This window comes from Cajanus cajan, chromosome 9 (genome assembly GCF_000230855.2).
Source record: "Cajanus cajan strain Asha chromosome 9, NIPB_CcT2T_4, whole genome shotgun sequence".
In the NCBI taxonomy this organism is placed as follows: Eukaryota; Viridiplantae; Streptophyta; class Magnoliopsida; order Fabales; family Fabaceae; genus Cajanus; species Cajanus cajan.
The window spans coordinates 16,362,287-16,371,677 of NC_138525.1; positions in this window are offsets into that span (position 1 = coordinate 16,362,287).

A 9,391-nucleotide genomic window follows, 5' to 3' on the forward strand; every position below is an offset into this window, starting at 1 on the left:
AGCACAGAAACGATAATGAAGGGAAACGAAAATGGCAGAGAAGGAAAACGAAAATGAGTAATCTGTATTTCAAATGTAAGGGTTCAGTTCAGATACAAAATGCATATAAGAGAGGAAGGAAGAGAGTAAAACGAAAAACTCAGCTAAAGAGATTAAAACGAAAAAATGGCAGCTACAGAGAAAAAAACGTAAGGAAAGCAAAGAGAGGGAATACAGCTACGTAGTCACATCACACTCTCCCTTAGTGGCTGCCCTCAAACCCTAAAATAAAACCTACAAGAGTCAAAATGGGCCCCAAGTCAGGTTTGACCCGAAAATTACAATAAAACAGAATACAAAATGAAATTAAATGTTGAGGTGGAAAATGGTGCAGTGGTGACATGGCAGATGATGTGGCAGATGACGTGGTAGCTCCACTTGAAGTCCAGAAATTAATTCCAAGCCAGATAATTATGAAACTGCCCTGAAAATAAAATTTTGGAATAATTAGATTCAGAAAATTCAAATTAGTTAAAATATGAATTACCGGTCCAATTAAAGCCCAAATAGAAAACAGTGCAGATAATCAACAATTAAGCGCAAATCAGAGATTAAAATAAGTACAGAAAGGTAAGAAAATAGGGGAAAATAATGACTCATCAACTACGTCTAAATGTTTCCTTAATAGATTGAATCTACAAATATTTCCTTGGAACCAACGCTCTGCAAAAAAGAAAGAAAGACATATTTTGCATCAAAAAAAGGATAAACAAATCTTTGCAAACACGAAAAACTACAATCAAAAGTTGTTCTATCACTGCAACATCCTGACACAGGCATGACTCTATCCACTTGGTACCTAAAAGGTGATAAGTAGCTTCTTTAATCAGATAAGAAGTGATAATTTGGTGAAAGCATTTAATGCAAACATTTATTATACCAACAAATACTTCTTTCCTTAAGAAGAAAATCATGAAGATAGACGAAGCAAGCCATGAGAAAGAAGCTCAAGAATTTGTAGCAGTTATCTTCATTGAAACCCTATAAAAAGAAGTTTTAAATTTAGAAAGAAGAAGAGAAAACAACACAGTTAGCTTACCCAACTTTAACTTTGTGTTATTGATTTGAGTATGAAGAAACTTGACAATAAAAGAATACTTGTCTGTTTAAGCCTGGAAAGACTTATTTGTAAAAGAATACTCGATTTTTAAAGCTTGGAAATAATTTGTGTTAAAAGAATGCTTGGATAATTGCTTGAATAGGCAAGTCAAAGAATACTTATTAGGATTGAGTCAAAAATGACTTGGTAAAAAATATTTGTATCTTTGTATAAGATAATGGATCTTGATACGGTTGAATCAAGAACTAAATATAGTCTTATTGATTGAGACAAACTAGTATAAATCTATGAGTTTACTCTTTGATTTGTCTGTCTTTTCCTATTTGTTACGCTACTACTTCATTGCTCTATGGAAAAAGTTTGACTTTTTGAGTAACACTATTCAATCCCTTTCTAATATTTATCTTTTCTCCACACCACTTACACTAGGAATGTTTGGTTCCTCCGTCAGAATTAGTATAGCTAGGTCTAGGCGTATCACGACCTTGACATGCATTACACATGTGTACTAATTATTTGCAAGGAACCATACAACCTTTCTAGTAATCAATTAAGGGTTGTAGCCCTTGAATTTATGCTTTACTCCACATCGACTAAGGACCTAAAGAAGACTCAAAAAAATCCACTCCAAGAGTCTCACACCTACTCAATGAGGGTTTTCAACAATTGGGCCCCTAGAGTTCCAAAACGAGACTTCTTACATAGGATCTTCAACTTTCAAACAACACCCTCTCCTCTTATCCTAAGTCAATCAACATACTTTAATGCCTATACAAGATTCTCAACATCAACGTCTCAATATACATCATTTATATACATTATCCTAGGTGAATGCATATAGAGATCAAATCACACCAATCATAACTAGCATGCCAATGCTCAACAACTTGTTCAATAATAGCATACCAATGCGTGTTCACACTCCAATCATACAACTATAGTGTTCTTCACACGTAGCATATCAATGCTCACCATCATAATACATCTTATGACATCTACATATATCATCACAGATCAATATATATAGACATAACATTCATCATGCATCATACCACATGTAATAGACTTAAATACTTGATTTATATTCACCATTTCACCCATCAAACAACATGTATCATCAAAGTAATTGGTGCCTAACACAACTTACCTCGTGCCCAACACCACTGAGGCAAGGAGCTTTTTGCCTCGTTCATGCTCGATGACACTCAACCCTTCCTTGGTGTGACTAAGGTAAGGAACCCCTAAGACCCTATGCCTAGCATGGCAAAATCCATGTCAGACCTCATATCAAGTAGAAAGCCTTTGTATGACTCACGTCCGGTGCAACCTCATTAGTACCCAACGTCATCTAGGTAGATTGCCTCTACCTTGATTATGTTTGAGGCCATCCAACTTTGGGCCCAACATCACAAAGTCAAAGACTTTTCAATGCTCTCATGCCCAACACCATTCAAATTACACCTAGCATCATTCTAACTTGAGATGAGTCTCTCTTATCATGTCTAGTGCCATCGATCCTACGTCTAGCGTGAACGAGACAGAGACCTCTGGTTAGAACTACGCATGACGTCATAATGGCGTGCCCGACACAACATTAGAAATGTGCAAATGCATGCTTTGAATTTTGCCCAAAACCACCTGAAAATCAAAAAACTTCCAAGCATGCAATGTATCAAATATGAATATACACCAATATCATCTCATTTCACACACAAAAATCCAAAATGCAACATAAATTGAGATTACCCATCAAATTGCACTCAAGTGTTCAAAACCCCAAAACCCACTCATTTCCATCCAAGCATCTGAAAATCCATCAACATGCATTGATTATAAGTGAAAACAACTAACATGCAACACGAATAATCCAACACCAATCATTTCTAGCTTCCCTTACCTTTAGAACTCAAAAATCCAAAAAGAAGAGGAAGGAAGAAGGAAAGACACCACTTTGAGTCCGAGTACAAGAACACTGCACAAAACACTCTAATTCAACTCTCTAAGAACCTAAATCAAAGTATAAAAACACATCAGTGATTCCAGGGAAAGAATCATCCAATTGAGAGAAAGTTTAGAGAATAATGAAACCCATATATACTTATAACACCTGTCTCTAGTTTATCTCTCTAGAACTTAGAGAACATGAACTTATAAGGTTCAATTCTCGATAGAAACATTATATATTTTCCTCCCTTAAGGTCAACTAGACCTATGGTCAAAGACCTTCAAAACTAACCAAACTTTTGAGAATCCTTCAACTCTCAAAATCCTACAACACACCTCAAACACCATATAAGTAAATAATTATTACTAAAAGACAATAATTAAAAACTTACGGTGTTTCAATACAATTATAAAATTAACGAAACAACATTTGATTGAATTAAATTTATAAATTTTATAGATTTAAAAGGCTCAAATTACAAAAAGAATGTTATATAGGAAAACAAATATAATTTATCCAAATTCATTTTATTGGATATAATAATTTGTGAATTATTATAAATTTTGTGTTATTTATTATTATTTTTCTATATTTATCTAATTCATGATAATAGTTTTACAGTTGTGTTAAGATATATAAATAAGTATATATTTTTATGATTGTGATAATATGATATATTATTATTTTTCTATTATATTTTTATTTGCTTTATATATATATATATATATATATATATATATATATATATATATAGAGAGAGAGAGAGAGAGAGAGAGAGAGAGAGAGGATGATTCAAACAATATTGGTATAATTTTTTTTATCAACTTTTACATTATTCAATAATTTTTAATTAAATGTGTATTTTTTAAAACTACCATTAAGTTGAAAGTTCCTTACTCTTAGATTATATATACAAAATTTTATATTAATATAAGATAATGTAATATCTCATTCTTATAGAATAAATTTGACGTAATATATTCATTTCAAAATATACTAAAATATGAACACTTTGATTACCTTTAAATTATTGTTCAATTTTAACAAAATTTGATATAAATATACAAGGTAATATAAAGTTATAATTCAAAGATTGGAACGATAAAATTCACTTTTAATATAAAGTTATTGAACAATATAATAGTTGACAAAAACTATATTGATGTCATTTGAAGCCTCCTTATATTATATATATATATATATATATAGAGGAGGGTTCAAACGACACCGGTGTAACTTTTACTAAGTGTTACACCGCTTTATAACTTTATATTAAATGTGAATTTTGAAAATCCAACCGTTAGATTGAAAGTTCATATCTCTTAGATCATATATGTCAAATTTTGTTAAAATTGAACAACAACTTGAAGGTAATCAAAGTGTTCATATTTTAGTATATTTTGAAATGTATATATTACGTCAATTTTGTTTTATGAGAATGAAGTATCAAATCATCTTAGATTAATATAAAATTTGACATATATGATCTAAGATATATGAATTTTCAATCTAACGGTTGGATTTTCAAAATTCACATTTAATATAAAATTATTGAGCGGTGTAACACTTAGTAAAAGTTACACCGGTGTCGTTTGAACCCTCCTCATATATATATATATATATACACAGAGAGAGAGAGAGATATAGATAAAGAGAGAGAGAAAATCAGTTTACTCTAAGATTAAGTCTACCTAAACTTACTTCGTTCAATAACTCTTGTTCTATATCAAATTTTAACGATCCAACCATTGAATTTAAAGTTCTTAATGTATCGATCAAATCTACAAATGTTTTAAAAATTTGAAAATCGTTTGATATTTATTTATTTTTAATTTAAATTGACGGATAATCATAAAATCATTTTATGCGTTAAATTGAATTAATGAAATGAAATATTAAATGATTTTCAAATTTTTTAAAAATTTTCATATTTGATTTATGTATTAAGTACTTTAAATTCAATGATTACATCGTTGAAATTTAATGTAAAATATGAGTTATTGATTAATAGACTTATTCCTTAAATAAACGAATCCCTCCTCATATATATATATATATATATATATATATATATATATATATATATATATATATATATATATATATATATATATTTATTTATTTTAAAAAAGACGGATTATCTAATCCAAAATTTGGTTTTGTTGAGATTTTTAATATAATCTTAAAATGAATCTACCCGATTCTTTGGAGGGTAAATTAAAGACAAGTTGGAATAATTTGATTTAACGATTTTAAAATTTTAGATATTATTCTACGGAGGAATTTTTTGTTTCTTTTGCAATTGTTAATGTGGATTCATGGCAAGTGATTAAGAAAGAAAGATTTGGAGAATATTCTCCAAACAAGTTAGTTTACACATACAGATTCTTGAGCATAAGGTACAAGTTTCTGCTAAAAAGAATTGATGATTCATGATGCAAATATAGAATCCATCACAAAACCAAAAAAAATCCTCTAAACTTGTTGGAAAAAAATTGATCCTCGTAATTTTGTTTTAACGAATATATCAAATCTTTGATCATTAAAAGAAAAAAGAAAAAAAAATTGTATCTCAAACCATTAGTTGATTTTGTTTATAATGAAATTCAACTAAACTACATGTAGGAGAACCCGAAGCGTGTGGTTCAGCGATAAAGGTTGATCCACGCTTAAGCAAGGTTAGGGGTTCGAATCCTGCCTTGTATATGCAGCCGCATTAAATCTTGGGGCCAGCTATCCCACCTTTTGAGGTGCCTCCAACGTAGCGAGAAGATTAGTCACTGCTATCGGCGGTGGATACTCTAAGGACGAACAAAAAAAAAACTACATGCAGGATGTAACATCCCGAATTTTTCTACTAATACTACGAATAATTATTATTTATTTTTGTATTTATGAAGATTATTTCCTTATAATTATTGTGATTAATTAAATGAGTTTGATTGAAGTTTTAAAGGTTTTTAATAATAATCATTTATGAAAATTATTTTGTATAATATTATTAATTATGATATTTTGTTATAATTATTATTTAAAGAAAATCATGTTTTAAATTGTATTGATGTTTTATTTTGATATATATATATATATATATGTGTTATTTATTTATTCATTAACTAATAATCCTGGATTTTCATAGCTTTGGAACGGGCCGTTCCACTTTAGGAACGGACCGTTCCGAATCAGGCATGCGTGGGTAAAATTTTAACCCAGAACGGGCCGTTCCACTTTGGGAACGGGCCGTTCCGGATGTGATTTTAAAAGAACAAAGTTTGACTCAGAACGAGCCGTTCCACATTGAAACGGGCTGTTCCGGAAACCCCAGAACGGGCCGTTTTGGTTTTGGAACGGGCCGTTCTGGGAGAGGCTTTTGTACCTATTCCGTGTGCCCAGAACGGGGCGTTCCGGATTCAGAACGGGCCGTTTTGGTCGCGGCCTGATGCCTATAAATAGAGCGTTTTGCACTCTTTAAAATTCATTTTCTTCATTTTCTTATCTTTTTCCTCCTTTCTTTCTGAAGACGAAGGGGAACCTAGATGGCGTGACCAACAAGATTCGGCTCTGCTTATCGAGGTAAGGGGGGAGTGAGAAACCTCGCTCTGGGTGTAGGATTGTATGCTGGGTAGTGGGATTGGCCCCCAATCCTGTGTTTGTTGTATGTCATATTTGTCTTGTATGTTCCAATTACTTAATTAATATGCGTGTATGAATAAAAACTTGTTTAGACTATGATTGTGGAATTTGGTACTTCTATGGGTTCCTACGGGAAACCCTAAGGGAGTGCATTGATGCTTGTATGAGTAAATTAATTGTGATAATAATTATATACGTGAATTGTCTTATTTTAAATGTTTATTGCATAAATTGGAACGCTCTATGGGTTCTTGAGAGAACCCTATGAGCAGCAGGCAAAATAGGAATGTTTTCTGTTTTGCTATCTGATTGCTCTATTGTATTTCTTGTTGAATGTAATGTATAAATATGTGTTTAATTTATTAAATAAACAAGTTTTGATATGAATTAGAGTGCTCTATGGGTTTCTACGGGAAACCCTATGAGAAAACAGGCAAAATATAAATGTTTTCTGTTTTACCTTCTGAGTTTTCTGTTGTGTTTCTTGATATTTGCTGAGCGTAAATATGTGTCTAATTTAATAAACAAACAAGTTTTGATATGAATTAGAGTGCTCTGTGGGTTCCTGTGGGAACCCTATGAGAAACAGACATATTTCTAATAGTTTCTGTTTTAGTTTCTGGTTATTCTGTTGTATTCATTGTTGTATGAGATGTATGAATATATGTTTACTTTTGCATAAATGTTTTAAGGGTACGATATGGAATACACCGCCAGAGAAGGCCCCCTAGTGTAAAAGCTTTGGGGATTAGTCCTTGGGGATAGCTTGGTTTGGAAGTCCCTGTCTCGCCCATTGTGTGCATGAGATGTATCTTGCGCGGCTTAGCTATCCCGACGAGACTCTGGTAGTATATCCTTCTAGTGAGAGTGCGTAGAGGGTGTGACCCGGCATGTACTCCTAGACTACTCTTCGTGTATTTCTAGCGGCAATATGCCATGTGATGTTTTACTGGCGCCACATGCATGATAATATGTAGTTCGTGTCCATACTTATGCATTTTTAATGTTATATGATATAGTGATGGTTTATGTCTTGGATGAGTGTGATGTTATTATTAACTTATCTATGTTATACTTGTTTTGTTTGTGTTTAGCTATTCGACATACATTTCTACACTGTGAGCTAGAGTGAAATGTTTCTCACTCCTTTTTTTTGTGTTGTTTTGCTTTGACTATTATACAGGTGATCATTAGCGTGAGGCTGAGGATGTTGGTGATGAAGCTTAGGCTTCTATGTTGGGTTTTGCTCTGATAGGACATGTGACATCGGGACATAGATAGGATTAGTTTAAGATGTTCTTATTAAATTATTTTGAAAAATTCAGTTTTATTTCTTTGTAATTTTACTGACATGTTATTTGGATTAAGTTTATGAATGTGAACTCTTTACCCTTACGTAGTTGGAAATTTGATTTTTAATGATGCAAATTTTTATATTTTTTATAATTACTGTATATGTATGTTGGGGTAGAGGGTGTCACACAGGAGAGAAGATTATTCTTTAGCACGATTTACTCAACAAGGAGATATTAACTACAATACAAAAGTTAAAGTTAGGTAATAATAATTATTTTTTCTTACTTAGAAGATGTGGTACAATAATTTAGTTCAAAACTTTTTACAGAAAAAATGAAATGAATTTTTATAATAATTATTTTCTATTTGTGTTTCTTTTCTTTTCCGAGTCTTCAAATTTTTTTATATAGGTGTTTAATGATAATAGTTGCAAATTGTTGAGCTTCACTTGTAGTTTTTTTTCGTCTTCATTCCTTGTAAAATAAGATATTCGTTAGTGCATTAAATGTGAATATTAAATAAGTTTTACTAATTGTCATTTTTTATCTAATCAAGAAGACCACTTATTATCTTTTTAGTACAAAATGAGAAGAATTATTGTATGTGTCATATAGAAATGACTTTATATGTGGCTTCGCATACTTTGAGATATTCACTTGTCATTTCTCTAATGAAAAATAAATATCTATTCAGTTTTTATGTTCAAGTACCAAATAAGTTTTTATTCTTCCAATTGGTCAAGGATTAACATAGACACAAATGATTTGATTATCAAACATCATAAATGATATATTTAATGTATTCATCTTAGACAGTCAAAGTGATTTGTCTAAAACATTATACATCATCAACACCAATTAAATTTCTTATGCGATCTATATAAAACATTATTTATAAAAAATGTTTAAACTTTTTAATCATTAAAACTCATTTCTAATGGATTTATGATCATTCTTTGGTCTAACAAATATAATTTTAAAATAATTATTATTAACATATCAAAATTTCACACATACCAAATATAATAGCATAAAATTGTTTTACATTACATAAACTATTTAGTATTTACATTTGAAAAATATTACTATTCATATTTTTTTCTATTTTGCAAACATATCATAAATTATACAAAGCTTTACACAGTAAGCTATGGTAGGTCGGATTTTGCCTTTTAAGGTGTTCAAAATCAAACCAATACAAATAGAAAATCGATCAAAATAATAAATAAAAAACTAATAGAAAATTATAAACTAGTGATTTTGATTGATTTTTTTTAATATTTTTTCTAAATTGCATCATTCGGTTTGGTTTGATTTGATTTGTAATTTGAAATGTGAAATCGATTGAGAACAAATTGATTTGCAATTATATGTAAACATTATTTTCCCAAACGTAGTGTAAGGTGTAAATATATGATA